This window comes from Triticum aestivum, chromosome 3A, assembly GCF_018294505.1.
Source record: "Triticum aestivum cultivar Chinese Spring chromosome 3A, IWGSC CS RefSeq v2.1, whole genome shotgun sequence".
In the NCBI taxonomy this organism is placed as follows: Eukaryota; Viridiplantae; Streptophyta; class Magnoliopsida; order Poales; family Poaceae; genus Triticum; species Triticum aestivum.
Window position 1 is genome coordinate 520,829,994 of NC_057800.1, and position 20,613 is coordinate 520,850,606.

Sequence of the window (20,613 nt, forward strand, 5' to 3'; positions counted from 1 at the left end):
CTCGAAGACTAAGCACATTCAGATTCGTCATCATTTTCTTCGTGATCATGTGTTGAAGGGCGAAATTTTTATTGAGCATGTGAAGACCGAAGAACAGCTAGCCGATATCTTCACAAAGCCCTTGGATGAGAAGAGATTTAGCAAGTTGCGGTGTGAGCTAAATATCCTAGAATCTTCGAATGTTCTTTGAAAAGGACACTCATCCTAACACTTATGCAAAATTGATGACTTAGATGTGCAACACATGAAGAAATGTTTTTCTTCAATCAATGAAGAATAACACTCTAAGTGTGAAGAAATTAATGAAGAATTTGATTCTCAGAACCCTATGATAATTATACACGGTGTCTGAAATCATCATTCTTATACGGTGGGTCACGCCACCACCAAAAGTTGAAATTCCTCAGTTGTTTATATTCTTCAACTTTGCATTGTATTCACTGTTTCCGTTGTTTTTCTTCATTGGCTATATATATATATATGAGTTTATGTCCTCTACATCATTCACTTATGGCTACTTCTTTAAGTTAGTTTTTCTGCTAAGTGAATGTGATCGGACCCTTCCCCCTCTATGCTATACTCAACCCAATCTGTTCACAAATTCTTCATGTGCGTTCTATTTGAAACTCGTTCAAAATCTTCATTGTGTCCTTGTCAGCTAAAAAATTGCGAACGGAACTTTTAACTTATCTTATCCAATTTTTTGGTGTTGCTGCTCAAACCGTTCCGCATCCCACGACATACTTATCCACTCACCCACGATCTAACACGATTTCCACTTCTCAGTACGTGGGTGGCACATGTCATGCGAAGGAGAAGGGTCAGGGGCACGTTCGTCCAAATTCTTCAGGCGACCGGTTTTCACCATGGCTATAAATACCCCTCTCCCCTTCCTCACGTCTTTCACTCTGCTCGACCTCTCTCCAGCTCGAGCTTCTCAAACCCTAGCGCCGCTGCTACTTCATCATCGTTGGTGAGGAAGAGCTTCACTGCCTCGACCTCGTCACCGCCGTACTCGCGCCGGTCGCGGAAATCTTCACTCCACCGCCGCTGTAGTTGTCTTCCTCCGCCAAGTTAGGGCATGGAAGATCCGCACTGACAAACTTCACATCTCCTCACTCCAGTTCATCGTGTTCTTCGTTCAGGGTAATTAGAAGTTACTTTTACTGCCCTCATTGATTCGAATGATTATCTACAAAATCTTCAAAGGTGTTTTTCTTCATATCTTCACACACTAAAACACCTCTCATATCATTTGTTCTTGATTCATTTCTCTAAGCTGCGAATTTCTCTTCAAGATTCCTTAATTGTGCGGATTTCGGATCTATACAACTCTGGAACCTAGGACTAAGAACGCTTAGTGAAATTCTTCAAGACTTATCTAGTCAAATTCCTCAAACTTGTTCTTTATAAAACCTTCTGAGAACGCATATGACCTCTCCAAATTCCTCGCAACTATACTCTGTTAACAGGTACTCATGTCAGCTGCTGAATCACTAGGTTCTCATTAACTTAACTCATTTGCAGCGTTCCTCGAAGAAAAGTTTCATACTTCTTCAGAGAATTCAATTGTTCAAATTCCTCAATTGAAGAAAATGGCCGACGGTAAGAAGCCACAGAAAGGAGGAAAGAGGGCTGAGGTCAACACAGCATTTGAGATCCCTGATGAAATATATGCTGGGTACTGCACACCTCCCGAGGAAGACAAAAATCAGCGCAAGGTGCGCATTCAGAAGATAGAGAAGAGATGGGCTAGAGAGTGGAGATAGTACATATATGTCACTCCCAAATACATGAAGAAATTCACACTCAATCCTCCATGCCCAAGACCTCCATTGGCACATGGCCAAATAGCTGATCCCACCAGCCTCAAGCGTGGTGAGGATTATCCTGATAAATGGGCCAAGCGCCAAGCCAAGTTGGCTAAACAAGCCAAAGAAGCTGTGAGGAAATTCAACGAAGACTCTGCTGCTGCTTCTGCCGCTGAGGCCTTTGTCAATCCTAAGAAGGCCATGTCAAAGAAGACTGTGCACAAGCCAAGTGCTTCACCTTCAGTGGTTTCAAGGCCAAGTTGCTCAGCAATGCCCTCACGGCCAGAATCTTCAAAGCCCTCAAGGCCAACTTCTCATGTTGCTCCTGTTCCTCCCAAATCCTCAGCTCCTCACAAGTCCTCAGATCCTCCGACAAAGTCCTCTGCACCTGTGCATCTCGCCACGTGTCAAAGGACCACAGGCGTCTCAATTGCCTTAGGAGCTTCAGCTAGTTCCACAGCTGCACCAAATTCTTCAAGGGGACCCTCTCTACTGAAGACAAAGGCCACTGCTGGACGAGGTCCTCGCCCTAGTCCTCAGAAGAAGCAGGTCGCCTTCCAAGTGCCGTCTGAAGAAGACGAAGCTGATGATGATGAACTTGCTGAAATCATCAGAGATAGGCAAGTCAGGGCCGCTAGAGCCAAGGGAACAGATGTGCCACTACTTTTGGATCCAAAGTTGATCCTTGAATACATTGATATTTGGCACAAGGACCCCAACACTCCCATGCCTGACTTCAAGCTGACTCCTGGCCAAAGTCACATGCTGACCCACTTCATACAAGAAGAAAAATGGAAATATGAGAAGGCCAGGCAGATCAAGAAAGCGCAGTACAAGAAGGAGCGGTATCTAAAGAAAAATGTTGTCTCTATGACAACTGAAGAACTTGTCGATGTTCAAACTGAGATCAAGAAACTCAGTGATGAATTTGACGCATACCGCACTGACTGGCTTGGAGCCAAGGTGCGCTTTGTGAAACTTGCGGATAATTTCACCTCAAATGTTGCAGCCCCAACGCAACAGGAAGTTCCTCAGGCTGAAGCATCTGCTCAGTCGACTGAAGAACATGCCAGCACCACTGATGAAAATCAGGATGCTGAAGAAAATGTGAGTTCCAGGGCTGATGACTGCATACCAGCCGCTGAAGAAATTGGCAGGGCATCCACTAGTGGTGCACCTGAAGAATATGAAGAAATCAGGGAAACTGCATCAGTTCTGTCTGAAGAAAATCAACTAGATTCCTCTGATCCTCCTGCGCCAACACCAACCCCGATCCTTCCATCTGCATCAGATGTGAAGAAAACCAAGACTGCAGAGCATGCAACAGTGAAGAAAAGGAAAGCATCAGCTACTTCAGATTCTTCAGCTCCAAAGAAGATGAAGCCTTTGACCAGCTCGTTTGAAAATCCCATTGATGTTGTTCCTCTCTCTACCATGCCATCAAAGGACCTTGTCCCTTTCGATGAAGAATATGTGATCCCCATCGGGTCTGATGAAGAAACTCCTTCTGTTGTTTCGTCAGAGCAGTTGGATGAAGAAATTAAAGTGGATGAGATCCCTTCAACATGTGTCATTTCCTCGCCTCTGCCTCAGTTCACTGCTGAAGAGGCTGGCGTTGAAGAAATGGAAGATGAAAATGTGGACGTTGGTTGCTCCACACCAGTGATGAGTGATGAATTCTAGGAAAGTCATCATCCAAACTCTCAAATGTTCACATCATTGCAGCAAATACCTCAGTCCCCTGCACAAACTGTTCAAATGGGCTCTGAAGAAACTCACCCCACTTCATCTGTACGTGAAGAAATTCCAGCCACTAGTGCTGAAGAAACTGCTGCTGCTAAACATCTGAAGACGCAGACTGCCACTGAAGAGGAACCAGAAATTCCTCAGCCCGAAGAACCTGTGATTGAGATTCCTGAGGTCGTGATGCAACTCACTGACACTCCTCTACCCAAGCCAAAGGATCCATTCTCCGGGAAGCAAAAATTCAAGGCTGATGATTTCTTCGGCGAGCACGTATTCTTCACAGACTACAACCCTTATAACTCTGCTCGCATTAGGAAGAGGTGTTTCTGGACAGCCAGCCAAGCCAATTTCTATTCCTCAGTGCTGTTCAACAAAAACAAAATCTTCTACCATGAGCACATTCCTCACGTGGATATGGAATCTCTACCGTGCTTCATGCCAGTCCTCAGTGTTCTTCATGATGCTGGACTGTTAAATATCTACTCTGACATCTGTGATTGGAATGAAGAACTGATTCTTCAATTTTATTCAACGCTGCACATCACAGGAGATTCTGAAGATGTCAATTCATGGGTGCTGAACCGGATGTCTGAGAACACTCACTACACAGCACCAGCTATTGAATTGCTTCGTGCCTTACCACTCAGTCCTCCCCTTGAAGAAGCTTGTTGCATTTACAGTGAACCTGAGCTTACAAATCACTACATGCAAGTTCTGATGAAACCTTTGAAGCCAGGTCAGGCCCCACGAACCAAATTCCTCGTGAAGGAATTACTATATGTGCCCAGAACTGTCTATCGCATTCTAACGAGGACAATGAGTCCCATCAAAGGCCACGACTCATCTGATGAGGAAATTGTTGGCATCATGAAGAATCTGGTATTCAATATCGTTCATGGCATTCCTGTCAATTATCACAATTTCTTCATGAGGACTCTGGCAAATGTTGCACTTTCTCCGTTTGAGCTGAAGCCTTATGCACCTTGGATTATGAGATTCCTCAGGACAAGGTCTTCACTCAACTACAAAGCTGATTTTCAGAATCACCTCAGCTACTTGCCCCCGATTGAAGTCCTCAAGCGGACCTATTCCTCGGTTGATGAAAAGGGCAAGGCACCAACTGTTATAGATGAAGGCATTCGTCCATTGGATGGACAGTTTCACAAGGCTGCATCTTATTCCACCAATGATGACTCTGCCAATGCACCCAAGTCTACTCCTCAAGCCACTGCTCCTCGTGTGATGACTGATCGTGAGCTTCTGCTTAGTCTTCACCAGAAGGTGGATCGAAATCATAAATGGGTTAAGCGTCAGTTTGGTTCATTTCTTCACAACATGACTGCTACACACAATGCAATGAAGAAAAATCATTACTACCTCCATGAAGTTTATGGTCGCACCTGGCTGATCGTGACTCTGCCAATGCACCCAAGTCTACTCCTCAAGCCACTGCTCCTCGTGTGATGACAGATCGTGAGCTTCTGCTTAGTCTTCACCAGAAGGTGGATCGAAATCATAAATGGGTTAAGCGTCAGTTTGGTTCATTTCTTCACAACATGACTGCTACGCACAATGCAGTGAAGAAAAATCATTACTACCTCCATGAATTTTATGGTCGCACCTGGGCAATACTGTCACATCTGTATGGTGAAGAAGATCTCAATAAAATGGGTCTCAAGGAAGATTTTGATTGGTCTGCACCTCCACCGAAGAAATTCAAGAAGGTCAAGGTTCCTTCTTTGGTGTCCAGCTCATATTCATCATCACGCGATACCGACGAGTACGAAGACTTGGACGACAATGCGGCAGGCCCTTCCACGACAAACGACCCAAACAACGCTGGCGCTCCTTCATCAACTTGATATTCTTCAGGGGCGTTAGTCCTCATATTCGATCCTTTTCGTCATTTGATGACAAAGGGGAGAATTTTGAGTTAGTCTTCAAGCGGGTCTTTCTATATGGGCGATTTTTGTTAAGTTACAACTCTCGTTCTTCTGAGACTTTATTGGATCGAGTTGTAAACTTAAACCTGATGGTGCTCTGATACTTTTGATATGTTTTTCTGCATGCTTATTCCTCATATATGCTAATGCATGCATACTGAATTACATCAGTCATCATATTTCATCATGCATTTCAAATTCTTCATTGTGATATGTCAAATGCATGTATGAATTACAAGATATAGGGGGAGATCTCCATGATTCTACTCTTCAAGTGTGCAATGCTTCAAAAGCAAATACCTCACCATGCACATATTCAGGGGGAGTTCTTCTATATCTTGCAATCAAATTCCTCAATATCAGTATTTACACTTCATATCTTTATCCCCGTTGAAAACTTAACCTATATTGTCATCAATCACCAAAAAGGGGGAGATTGTAAGTGCATCTAGTGCCCCTTAGTGATTTTGATGTATTGAAGACTTATAGGTTAAGGGACTAATGCGTTTGTGAGTGTACATTGGTCTATAAGTCTATGAGGAGTTTGATATTTACAAAGAAAGTCGACCCCTAAAAATGAAGTTCTTCGACTGAAGACTTTGGATTTCTGAAGACTTTCTGAAGACTTTGAAAGTGAAGAAATTGGTGTGACCTTGAAGACTTGGTATTCATTCGAGGAACATGAAGCACGAAGACTTTTGTTTTTGTAGTTTCATTTTCTCTTTCTTGAGTCATAGGAAACACCGTACTGTTAAAGGGGGTCGATAAAATACTAAGGAAAAATTTCCATGTGATGCTCAACTCAAAATCTCATACAGTCCAGTCATATTCTTTAGTGACAGAGACGAAGTTCTTCTAGTCTCTGAGGAATTTGTTCTGACTGAGGAGTAAGGAATTCGCCAGTGCGGATTGCATACACAGTGAGGAACATGATAGCCCTGAGGATTTCGCCACTCAAAATTCCGACCGTTGTTGTGCTATGCGCCAGCTGTCCCAAAATATCTATCCACCTAACGGTCATATCATTGAAGGGCATTTATGTCTTATCATGTCAGGTTGCTCCCTAGGCTATAAATAGCCGCCCCCTACAACCACTAGCGGGTTGGCTGCTCCGAGAAAAACTAACACTTGTCATTTGATAGCATCCCATCCTCCGAGGACTTTGAGCAAAAATCATCAAGTGAGAAAAACCCGAACCCAAACACCCACAAACCCCAAGTGATTAAGCATCACTGAAGAGATTGATCCTGCGTGGATCCGACGCTTGTTACCTTTGAAGACTGTGCTTCTTCCAGACGGTTAGGCGTCATGGTCTAGAGTATCCAAGAGGAATTGTGGATCACCGAGTGACCAAGTTTGTGAAGGTTCAGAAGTCATCTGAAGACTTACCACGAGTGATTGGGCGAGGTCTGTGTGACCTCAGCTCAAGGGGAATACGTTGAGGACTGAGTGTCCTGAGCTGCGTGTTCAGGACTGGGTGTTCGAGACTATGTGTCCTCAGGTTTAAATACCTAGCCGCCCTAATCATACGTACAACTAAGACAGCAGTTGGAACTGGTCTACCACATCATTGTCTTCACCAAGCTTACTGGTTCTATTTCCTCAACTCTTTAATTTCCTCATAACTGTGTTTGAAGACTTTGACTGAAGATTTTCTCAATTTCCCCAGTTCAATTTCTTCAGTCTGTTTGTCTTCATCCTGTGTTATCATGTGCTTACGCTTTCTGTACTCTGTGCCTGTCTTCATTTCATCATGATGACTATGCTTGTGTTCTGTTATGTTTACTTTTGAGTACTTATTACGCTGCTAGTAGTTCTTCGCTAAGGAATTTCCTCACCTGCAAATTCCTCAATGAAGAATTCATAAAAATCGCCTATTCACCCCCTCTAGTCGATATAACGCACTTTCACTTTTATTTTATTTTGCATTTTTATCATAAAAATACCAAAAATATTATCTTATCATATCTATCAAATCTTACTCTCATAAGTGACCGTGTAGGGATTGACAACCTCTTATCGCGTTGGTTGCGAGGATTTATTTGTTTTGTGCTGCGAGAGACTCGCGCATAGCCTACTATTGGATTGATACATTGGTTCTTAAAAATTGAGGAAAATACTTATGCTATTTTGCTGCATCACCCTTTTCTCTTCAAGGGAAACCAACCCAGTGCTCAAGAGGTAGCAGCTATCACCGGTTCCAAAGCAAATCGCGTGCCTATCGCTAGTTTGTTGTGTCAAATAAACCAATTGTTTTCTTTGGTTAATTTGAAAAAAATATGTGTGTAATACAAAAAAGTTCATGAATTTAAAAAAGTACATAAAATTGGCAAAATAGTTCAAAAGTTAAAAAATGTTTGCGTATTCAAAAAATGTTCAATGAAAAAACATTAACAAGATTAAAAAGTAATCATGAATTTGAAAAGTATTCATATTTTTAATAAAAAGAAAACATTGTAAAGTATTCATGAGTTTGAGAAAATTCAGGATGAAAAAATGTTCATGAATTTTAAAAAACACGAACGAAAGTGCAAGTGAATGAATAAATTCAAACACAAGTGAACCCCCACCCCCACCCCAAAAAAACCCGGTCCAAAAAAGCCAGAGAAACCAAACTCGATAACCAAAAGGAATCTTTTCAAAATTTCCAAAAAATATGGGAGCAGCTAATCGGGAGGTTACCCCTAATGTGACGAAACTACCGGACACTTTTTCGAGTCATATGTGACGCGCGCCACAAGGGCGTGCGTTGGATGCTTCTTGCATCGGGATTTTTTTTCCGGGTTTTTCCTTCTATTTTTAGTTTTTTTATTTCTTTTGCTGAAAGAAAAAACCGGCAGGTACGTGAAAGCACACTAGTGCTTCACGGAAGCACAGTTATGCTTCTAACGTGATAGCACAACTGCGCTTTTTTGAAAAGAGTGATGAGCACAGTTGTGCTACGTTGAAAAGTGAAGTACAATAATGCTTTTTCTGAAAAAGGTGAAACACAATTATGCTTTGATGCGAGAAGGACATGCTGCATGAAAGCACAATTCTGTCCCTAAAAAAACAAAAAACATTTAAGTATGGTTTGAAGCACAATTTGGTACATTTTTGAAACATGGGTTACTGCAGTTTAGAGCACATATTTTGTCAGAAAAAAGTTCATCAAAACCTATTGACATGGATCTAATTCTGAAGATCTCGACATAGGAAACACAATGGTGAAAATGGGATTTCAACACACGATTGGAGATAAATCATTAAAAAAGGGAATATAAGAAGAAAAATAGCACAAATGAACAACCTCCGATCCGCCACCTGTCACCATCAGAAAAGATGGAGTGAACTCTGCAAAGGTAACCTACTACGGACCTTAGCGCTAACAACTGTATCGTTGGTTCTAATGATATTTTGGACGGTACATGGGACAACTGAGAACTGATGGTTTTCGTCGAAATGTTCTTCTAACTTTTTTTGGTTTTCTTCCTATTATTGAGCTTTTTCTGCTTTTGCACTTTTTTTTTACTTTTTGTTCCCCTTTTTCATTTTTCTGTTCTCTCCTTCCCCCATTTATTCTCTCTCCTTTTACATTGTTATTCATTTTTTAAAACATAATTTTTTCTTGAAAATTTGTGATTTTAAAATTTTGTATCTTTAAAATTTTATTAATAATTTATTGATGAGATATTTTTAATTTATGAGCATTTTGTGAATATTTTTAAAGTTCATGGACACTTTAAAAATTCACGAACACCTGCCATACTCTAATTAATATTTTAAGAATTCAAGAAGAGTTTAATAATTCATGAATATTTTTAAATACTTTAGAAACACATTTTTAGAATTCTCATCACTTTAAAAATTCATGAATATTTCTATGTTTGCGATCTTTATTTAAATTTTAAGACCTTTTTTAATTCTTGTAATTCTCTAAAACCATAAACACTTTTTCCATAAAAAATGGTTGAAGTTAAAAAAAGGTCAAAAATAAAAGAATGAGCTAAAAAGCGCTAAATTGTACAAGAAAACTGGCCAAAAACCTGACGCACCTTACAAGAAATGGTTTTCCTACCATCTAACAAAAGAAGGGGCACGAAGCCAGTATACTGGGGCGGCCCGCCCGCGTGTGGGGGTTCTCATTTTTGGGGATCAGGGATGCCCCACGAAGGCCGACCGCCGGGGCGGAATCCGCTCAGTGTTCACAGAGCAAAATGTAAGGCGTACCTCACATACTTCTTTGGCACCGAGAGCACAAACTATGCAAAAGCGCTTTTGAAAATCATTCACCATCGAAGGAACAAGTTTTTACTTGGTTGGTCATGAGGAATTGATGTTGGACGATGGACCGTCTCGCTAGAAGGGGGCTCCCTCACCCTGCATGTTGCCCTCTTTGTGATTAGGCTCCTGGGTCTATCGATCACCTGTTGGTTCAGTGCTCATTCGCGAGGTGCTTCTGGTTTCGCTTGTTGCGTGGTTTCAGGCTTACACAATTTACACCTATACAGACGATCATGTGAGAGAGTGGTGGTGTTCAATGGAGGAAAGGTTGTCGCGTGCTAGAATGAAGGAGCTAGCTACGATTTTGATTGTGGGGCTACATGTAATATGGCTTGAAAGGAATTCTAGGGTTTTTTAGGGTGAGGTTGCGGCGGTGCAAAAGGTTGTAGTAACGGTGGTGGAAGAGCATAAACAGTGACTACTTGCAAGGCAGATTGAGGCATGGTTTAGAGAGGAGTAGCGGAATTGCTAGACAGTGTGTGCCGTTTATTTTTTCTTTGGGTGATCAAGAGGATGTTCTTCTTCACCTAAATCATGTAATTTAACTCTTTCTCTACCTTAATGAAAATGGCAGGCAACTAATATTTTCTGTATATTGAGAAAAATGTTCCATTCCTACAAGAAAACGGCAACAGGTTACATCAATTCCAAAATGATGCTCTACTAGTCCGAGAAAGTTTTTTTAGGTTGCTTACCACATACATCATGTGGTTAGTTCGATAAAGTAGTTTTGGCTAGATCACTAAGACATTAACTTGTGTTGATATCATGTTTTCATGACAAAAAAAACAAATATCACTCTTTTTTGTGGGTAAAATAATGTATTGCTCAACTCAAAAGGTTCATACAATCAATCGCAACCAGTTATGTAGCAATGAAAGGCCCCGAACCGATCCAAGTCATGGTTCTGCCTTCTAAACGAGCAAACTTAGCTAAGCTATCACTAATCTTATTTCGGCCATGACTGATATGAGTAATATATGATTTCCGAAGAGACATAAGGTATCTAATCTCCTTAATAAGTGATGCTTAGATTGATCTATCCACCTCTTTTGCCTGGATCAACTTTCACTGCAATAAGAGACTCCATCTCGATCATGACTGGAAGATCACTTCTCTGTATAGCCAACAAGAGACCCTCCACACACGCACACGGTTTGGCTTCAAGGGATTCACAACATGAGAAAATTTGCCTGCAAGACGAGAAAATGAAAGTACCCTTATCATCTCTCAAGACCATACCGGCACTCGCTGAACCACCATCTGCATATGAGACGCCAATGCACAGTTTTACTCAGCCAACGTTTGGAGTGCTCCACTTGGGTTGAACGCTTGTTATCGCATGTGGCCTACTAGGACAATTATCATATGTTATGATAGATTTGCCCTTGCTTTGATCAGAAGAGAGATCTGTCCTAATACCAATGAGGGAGTCAAGGTATCTCACCAAGAAACAAGTAGAAGCTTCTATGGGCGGTGATGGTTTATTGTGAACCAACTTGGCAATGATCGCTGTGAGTGCCTCCATCGCAATGACGAGCTCTACAAGAGGGGGTTCTAAGTAACTACACCGAAATATCGGCCATGCAAAGATTGTCAATCTATGCAGACGATGTGGCATTCTTTGTGAGACCTTAGGCGCAAGACTTGGAGTTCGTCAGGAGTGCTTTGGAAATCTTTGGTGAAGCATCCGGTATGAGAGTAAACTACATCAAATCCTCAGCCATACTAATCACCGATGATGCAGAAGATAGAGCTCGAGTGCAGAACCTACTCCAATGTCCCATAGGAGAGTTCCCCTGTCAATACCTCGGGCTCCAGCTGGCCATCAAAAAACTGAACAAAGCCCAATGGCAACCTCTTCTTGATCAAGTGAGGCACTTTATACATGCCTGGCAGAGAGGGCTCATTCAGCGACCAGGTCGGTGTTGGGGATCGTAGCAGAAATTCAAAATTTTCCTACGTGTCACCAAGATCAATCTAGGAGATGCTAGCAACGAGAGAGAGGGAGTGCATCTTCATACCCTTGAAGATCGCTAAGCGGAAGCGTTACAAGAACACGGTTGATGGAGTCGTACTCGCAGCGATTCAAATCGCGGAAGATCCGATCTAGCGCCGAATGGACGGTGCCTCCGCGTTCAACACACGTACAGCCAGGGGACGTCCCCTCCTTCTTGATCCAGCAAGAGGAGAGGAGAAGTTGAGGGAAAGCTCCGGCAGCACGACGGCGTGGTGGTGGTGGAGCTCGTGGTTCTCTGGCAGGGCTTCGCCAAGCACTATGGAGGAGAAGGAAGAGTTGGAGGAGGGAGGGGCTGCGCTAGGGAAGGGGTGCGGCTGCCCTCTATCTACCTCACTATATATAGGGGGAAGGGGGGTGGAGGAGGCGCCCTAGGGTTCCCTAGGGGAGGGGCGGCGGCCACAGGGGAAACCCTAGATGGGTTTGGGCGCCCCCAACCCCTAGGAAACTTGCCCCCCAAGCCGGGAGGGGTGGCTGCCCTAGGGGAGGCGCCCCGACCTCTCCACTTTACGTGAGAGGGGGTGGGAGGGGCGCACATCCCCTTAGTGGGCTGGTGTGCCCCCTCCCCTTGGCTCATAAGGCCCCCAACGCTTGTCGGAGCCTCCGAAACACCTTTCGGTCACGCTGGTCGTCACCCAGTACTCCCGGAACAATTCCGGAATCCAATACCCTTCGTCCAATATATAGATCTTCACCTCTGGACCATTCTGGAGTTCCTCGTCATGTCCGGGATCTCATCCGGGACTCCGAACAACCTTCGGTAACCACATACTATTTCCCATAACAACTCTAGCGTCAACGAACCTTAAGTGTGTAGACCCTACGGGTTCGGGAACCATGCAGACATGACCGAGACAACCTCCGGCCAATAACCAATAGAGGGATCTGGATACCCATATTGGCTCCCACATGTTCCACGATGATCTCATCGGATGAACCACGATGTCGGGGATTCAATCAATCCCGTATACAATTCCCTTTGTCTATCGGTATGTTACTTGCCCGAGATTCAATCGTCAGTATCCCCATACCTCGGTCAATCTCGTTACCGGCAAGTCTCTTTACTCGTTCCGTAACGCATGATCCTGTGGCTAACTCATTAGTCACATTGAGCTCATTATGATGATGCATTACCGAGTGGGCCCAGAGATACCTCTCCGTCACACGGAGTGACAAATCCCAGTCTTGATTCGTGCCAACTCAACAGACACTTCGGAGATACCCGTAGTGTGCCTTTATAGCCACCCAGTTACGTTGTGACGTTTGGCACACCCAAAGCATTCCTACGGTATCCACAGTCTCATGGTCTAAGGAAATGATACTTGACATTAGAAAAGCTTTAGCAGACGAACTATATGATCTTGTGCTATGCTTAGGATTGGGTCTTGTCCATCACATCATTCTCCTAATGATGTGATCCCGTTATCAACGACATCCAATGGCCATGGTCAGGCTTACTAGGGACATATTACGATATATGTATTCACACATGTATTATGGTTTCCGGTTAATACAATTATAGCATGAACAATAGATAATTATCATGAACAAGGAAATATAATAATAACCATTTTATTATTGCCTCTAGGGCATATTTCTAATAGTCTCCCACTTGCACTAGTGTCAATAATCTAGTTCACATCACTATGTGATTGTAACGAATCCAACACCCATGGGGTTTGTTCATATCTCGCTTGTGAGAGAGGTTATTAGTCAACGGGTCTGAACCTTTCAGATCCGTGTGTGCTTTACAAATCTCTATGTCATCTTGTAGATGCAGCTACCACGCGCTACTTGGAGCTATTCCAAATAACTGCTCTACTATACGAATCCAGTTTACTACTCAGAGTCATCCGGATTAGTGTCAAAGTTTGCATCGACGTAACCCTTTACGACGAACTCTTTTATCACCTCCATAATCGAGAAAATTCCTTATTCCACTAGTTACTAAGGATAAGTTCGACCGCTGTCATGTGATCCATTCCTGGATCACTCTTGTACCCATTGGCTAACTCATGGCAAGGCACACTTCAGGTGTGGCAGATAGCATAGCATATTGTAGAGCCTATGTCTAAAGCATAGGGGACGACCTTCGTCCTTTCTCTCTCTTCTACCGTGGTCAGGTCTTGAGTCTTACTCAATACTCACACCTTGTAACACAGCCAAGAACTCCTTCTTTGCTGATCTATTTTGAACTCTTTCAAAATCTTGTCACAGTATGTATTCATTTGAAAGTACTATTAAGCGTTTTGATCTATCCTTATAGATCTTGATGCTCAATGTTCAAGTAGCTTAATCCAAGTTTTCCATTGAAAAACACTTTTCAAATAACCCTGTATGCTTTCTAGAAATTCTACATCATTTCTGATCAACAATATGTTAACAACATATACTCATCAAAAATTCTATAGTGCTTCCACTCACTTCTTTGGAAATACAAGTTTCTCATAAACTTTGTATAAACCCAAAATCTTTGATCATCTCATCAAAGCATACATTCCAACTTCGAGATGCTTACTCCAGTCCTTAGAAGGATTGCTGGAGCTTTGCATACTTGTCATCATCTTTCAGGATTGACAAAACCTTCTGGTTGTATTACATACAACCTTTCCTCAAGAAAAATGTCGAGGAAACAATGTTTTTTACATCCTATCTGCAAGATTTCATAAATAATGCAGTAACTGCTAACATAATTCCAACAGACTCTTAGCATCGCTACGAGTGAGAAAGTCTCATCGTAGTCAACTCCTTGAACTTGTCGGGAAACATCTTAATGACAAGTCGAGCTTTCTTAATGGTGACACTTACCATCATTGTCTGTCTTCCTTTTAAAATCCATCTGCACCCAACAGCCTTACGACCATCAAGTGGTTCTTTCAAAGTCTATACTTTCTTTTATACATGGATCCTCTCTCGGATTTTATGGCCTCGAGCCATTCTTCGGAATCTGGGCCCACCATCACTTCTCCATAGCTCGTAGGTTCATTGTTGTCTAGCAACATGACTTCCAAGACATGATTACATACCACTCTGAAGTAGTATGCATCCTTGTCGACCTATGAGGTTTGGTAGTGACTTGATCCGAAGTTTCATGATCACTATCATAAGCTTCCACTTCAATTGGTGTAGGTGCCATAGGAACAACTTCATGTGCCCTGCTACACACTAGTTGAAGGGTTCAATAACCTCATCAAGTCTCCACCATCCTCCCACTCAATTCTTTCAAGAGAAACTTTTCCTCGATAAAGGATCCGTTTCTAGAAACAATCACTTTTGCTTCCGGATCTAAAATAGGAGGTATACCCAACTATTTTTGGGTATTCTATGAAGATGCATTTATCTGCTTTGGGTTCGATCTTATCAGCCTGAAACTTTTTCACATAAGCATCGCAGCCCCAAACTTTTAAGAAACAACAACTTAGGTTTCTCTAAACCATAGTTCATACGGTGTCGTCTCAACGGAATTGTGTGGTGCCCTATTTAAAGTGAGTGCGGTTGTCTCTAATGCCTAACCCATAAACGATAGTGGTAGTTCGATAAGAGACATCATGGCATGCACCATATCCAATAGGGTGCAGTTGTGATGTTCGGACACACCATCACACTATGGTGGTCCAGGCGGTATTAGTTGTGAAACAATTTCCACAATGTCTTAGTTGTGTGCCAAACTCGTAACTCAGATATTCATCTCTATGATCATATCATAGACATTTTATCATCTTGTCACGACGATCTTCAACTTCACTCTGAAATTACTTAAACCTTTCAATAATTCAGACTTGTGTTTCATCAAGTAAATATACTCAGCATCTACTCAAATCATATGTGAAGTAAGAACATAACAATATCCACTGCGTGCCTCAGCACTCATTGGACTGCACACATCAAAATGTATTACTTCCAACAAGTTGCTTTCTTGTTCCATCTTACTGAAAACGAGGCCTTTCAGTCATCTTGCCCATGTGGTATGATTTGCATGTCTCAAGTGATTCAAAATCAAGTGAGTCCAAACGATCCATCTGCATGGAGTTTCTTCATGCATATCTACCAATAGACATGGTTCGCATGTCTCAATCTTTTCAAAAACGAGTGAGTCCAAAGATCCATCAACATGGAGCTTCTTCATGCGTTTTATACCAACATGACTCAAATGGCAGTGCCACAAGTACGTGGTACTATCATTACTATCTTATATCTTTTGGCATGAACATGTGTATCACTACAATCGAGATTCAATAAACCATTCATTTTATGTGCAAGACCATTGAAGGTATTATTCAAATAAACAGAGTAACCATTATTCTCCTTAAATGAATAACCGTGTGGTGATAAACATAATCCAATCATGTCTATGCTCAACGCAAACACCAAATAACAATTATTTCGGTTTAACACCAATCTCGATGGTAGAGGGAGCGTGCGATGTTTGATCACATCAATCTTGGAAACACTTCCAACACATATCGTCATCTCACCTTTAGCTAGTCTCCGCAGCCTTTTATTTCGAGTTAGTAACGCTTAGCAACCGAACCGGTATTTATTACCCTGGTGCTACTAGGAGTACTAGTAAAGTACACAATAATATGACGTATATCCAAAATACTTCTGTCGACCTTGCCAGCCTTCTCATCTACCAAGTATCTAGGGTAGTTCTGCTTCAGTGACCGTTCCCCTCATTATAGAAGCACTTAGTCTCGGGTTTGGTTCAACCTTGGGTTTCTTCACTAGAGCAGCAACTGATTTGCCGTCTCATGAAGTATCCCTTCTTTCCCTTGCCCTTCTTGAAACTAGTGGTTTAACCATCAACAATTGATGCTCCTACTTGATTTCTACTTTCGCGGTGTCAAACATCGCGAGTTGCTCAAGGATCATCATGTCTATCCCTGATATGTTATAGTTCATCATGAAGCTCCAATAGCTTGGTGGCAGTGACTATGTAGAACCATCACTATCTCATCTGGAAGATTAACTCCCACTCGATTCAAGCGATTGCAGTACTCAGACAATCTGAGCACATGCTCAACGATTGAGTTTTTCTCCCTTAGTTTCCAGGCTTAAGAAACTTGTCAGAGGTCTCATACCTCTTAACGTGGGCACTAGTCTGAAATTCCAATTTCAGTCTTTGGAACATCTCATATGTTCTGCGACGTTTCAAAAACGTCTTTGGTGCCACAATTCTAAACCGTTAGTATTACATACTGAACTATCACGTAGTCATCAAAACGTGTATGTCAGATGTTTCCCAACATCTACAGACGATGCTCGAGGTTCAACACACTGAGCGGTGCATTAAGGACATAACCCTTCTGTGCAGCAATGAGGACAATCCTCAGTTCACGGACCCAGTCCGCATAATTGCTACTGTCAACTCTCAACTAAATTTTCTCTAGGAACATATCTAAAACAGTAGAACCAAAGTGTGAGCTACGACATAATTTGCAAAGACCTTTTGACTATGTTCATGATAATTAAGTTCATCTCTACTACTATTAAATAAGCAAACATTTTCTTCCCTAAACGCACCCCGCTAACGTACACATAACTACACAGGATAGTTAGAGCCTCATGATTATGCCTATCCATTTAGATCTAGCTGTCCAAATAACAACTCACCGTCATCAAAAGTACGGTTAGCAATTTGCGGGGGCGGATGAAAGCTCTGCCATCCGCACCCGCACCCGCATTTGTTAGGCGACAGAAAAAAGGCACAATATATACGGGAAACAACCCGTCCGCTCCACACGAGTGAGCTGTTGGGCGGTGGCGGCCGGCTTCGTCACGCGGTGGGTCGCCTGGGATGCGTCGATGCGACGGTCACAGGAAACAGCGGTTCGCCCAGGATGCACCGATCGCGGGCAGTGGCGGGTCCCAACCGATGGTTGTGGGTCAAGCCGGGGCAGCGGCGCATCTTCGGTAGATGAGGAGAGGGAAGGAGAAGGAGAGGCCTGGTGGCGGCCGAGGAGATGCTTGCCAACGAGCGGGCTCCGGCGGCCACCTGGTGCTCAGAGTTGGATCAGGGCGCTAGGGTTTCCCCGCCGCCGACTCACATGCCACAACAGTCAGGGGGTGACGCGAAGATAGCAGTCTGACGGTGATGGCGGTAGCAGGTTCAAGATCTGGCGCCCTCTTCTCCTCTACGCCCACAAAAAACAGCTAGCTGGATGGATTTTTTCTTGGAGGAGCACATGCACATATGGAAACTGCACCCGTCAGCTTGCTTGATCCAATAGGCATGTGAACACAATCGATTTGATGACCAAGTGTGTGTTGTCCATGGAAGCGGGCTCCCCTACCCAGGCCCTCCTCTGCAAGGCCAGTTGGGTATGTTTGATTTCTTTAGTACATGCAATGACAACCACCATTATTCATGATATATTCTAAAGATAGAATATTAGCAGTGCAACATCTTTGTTGGTTTAACCAAATACTTCAGCCAGCTTCAATTTTTAGCCTGCTCGGTCATTTTGGATTGTTTAGTTTCTGTTTTGGGTGCATGTCTTCAATAGAACAATAAAGTGATTTCAGGTGCTAAAATAAACACTAAAGGCTACTTCCTCATGGCGACTACATGTGTAGAAAGATGATCCCAATGGAGGAGATCCCGACAATCCATGTGAAGCCGGGGTGGAAGAAGGGCACGAAGTTTTTCTGGTACAGTTATGTGTTTCAAAAAGTTATTTGGGGTGTAATTTTTATATTATCACTAAGTCTATGAAGTTATATTTCCAAATATTTCACTTTTGGCATAAGCTGAGGCACCATTTATTTTAAAAAAAATTCTGAAGTAACATTTGTGAATAAACTGCATGATGTTTCAAGTGTGTGAATTGCACTTTTGCTAAAAAATAAGATAACAAAGTGCATGATATGAATGGTTGTGGCTTATGGGGTCAGTCGGGGAGGCGGCGACGACGGGGAGCAGCGACACATCGGCAAACTGCAATGCATGTGTAGCGCGCAGTGGCAGCGGCTGCATGGCCACAATGGACGATCAACAACACGAAGCAGGTGCAGGTGGGGCCGTGGGGGTAAGAGTAAGTATCACTTGTCATGTTTAACTCATGGCCAACAAAGAGTATCACTTGACACTCCCTATCGGAAGAATACTGTTGTGACGATTATATATGTATGTGTCCACTCAGTTGGTCATTTAGTATTAATTTCTTATCACTTCCCTTTTCTTGCAGTCAAGTTTTGAAACTGGGCTATGATGAGAAGTTCATCCATATATGGGAATTCTACCTTGTATACTCTGCCGCTGGTTTCAAGTCATGAGCGGTTAGAGATTACCAGGTCCGGATGTATATACGTGTGCTCTCTGTATAGGTTTACCTACATTATTCCTAGACAAATGGAAGTCATATATACCCTCTGTTCTTCAAATATCATCTTACTAGAAATTGTTTGGTGCTATCCAATGCAGACTAAAATTTGAGTTGATGTTGATTTCTGCAATTATGTTAATCTCAGCCATATGATTAAGAGATATCTGTAGATAACATGTATTTGAGTAAAAAGTAGATTAAGAGAGATCTGTAGATAACATGTCTTTGAGTAAAAAGTAGTAAACTAGAAACTTTGGTGAACCGGAGAAAGCAAGCTTTCATCGTCGACATTGTAAATAACCCGGGATGGAGACTTGACGGCCACATAATTATTTTACACTGACCTACCGAACCATGAAACAATATTGCTGAGCTTCAACATTTTGTTAAAACATCACACAGAAAATTATATACAACCGACCAGATTGTTAAATCCTGATGTGTTTTAGGCCGAACTCAAGAAATGTGAATAAGCAAGAAAGCTTCTGAAGAGATCAGTGCATAATCTCTTACGCAGCTGCTACTGCAATTGAGTCCTTTCCAAGAACCGGTAAGATCTTTCTACAGATCTTTGCGACGTATCTCTTTTAAACTTACCGGGATTTTATGTAGTTGCTTTTCCTCTAACAAGGTGCATCTATATATATATTCAACACATTTTATAGAACTGATAACTTTGAATCTTTCAGTCTTTCATCAGATCATGCTTACTGTTGGCTTTGCACTTGAATAACTAAAAGTGCCAGGACAGTACGCATTTTCATCATTTTAGCCATTAAACTTACTTATGTATCTTTGGTATATTTATCTTAGTTAGGAAGGTCTTTGAGTGGATTTGGTCATCCTAAATTTTGTGTGGATTCTTTTTATATTCCCTCTCTCCATTTCCTTACCATGAATCTAACGCTTTATTGATCTGTTTTAGCTTCTAGATGTTTTGCAACTATATACACAATAGATATTGTTTGTCTGAATTGTAGTTTCACTCGATGAGAAGCTGAGATAAACTGAGAATGGGGCAAAAAAATTGACTCTTCCTACTCGCAGGCGGTGCCCGTTATGACTCCCATGGGTGGTTTTACCACATCCATCAAACCTTCAAATTCTAAAGATAACAAGCAGCCCAAATCCAAGAAGAAAACTAATTTAGTTATGCCAAGACTATTGTTTTTTTGTGTATCTTTGTTTCAACTTTGCATTGACACCATGTATGCTTGCACAATGTTTATATGTTCCTTTTATTTTCACCCAAGACAGTAAAAACTCTAAAATCTTCATAGGGTATTTGATTCCATTTTTACTATACAATAGACTCAATAGGCTATGCCCTTACATTCTCTGTGGAGAAGTTCAGCCAGTTGATTTGTGACATTTTCTTCTGATTTCTTGGTAGCATGATTGGCATCGTGAAAAGATAATTTATGGGTTTGTAGGTATTCTTTTGTTTATAGAGAAAGGGTCATCCTATAGTATGAATTCAAAATTGTATACTCGCATGACTTTGACAT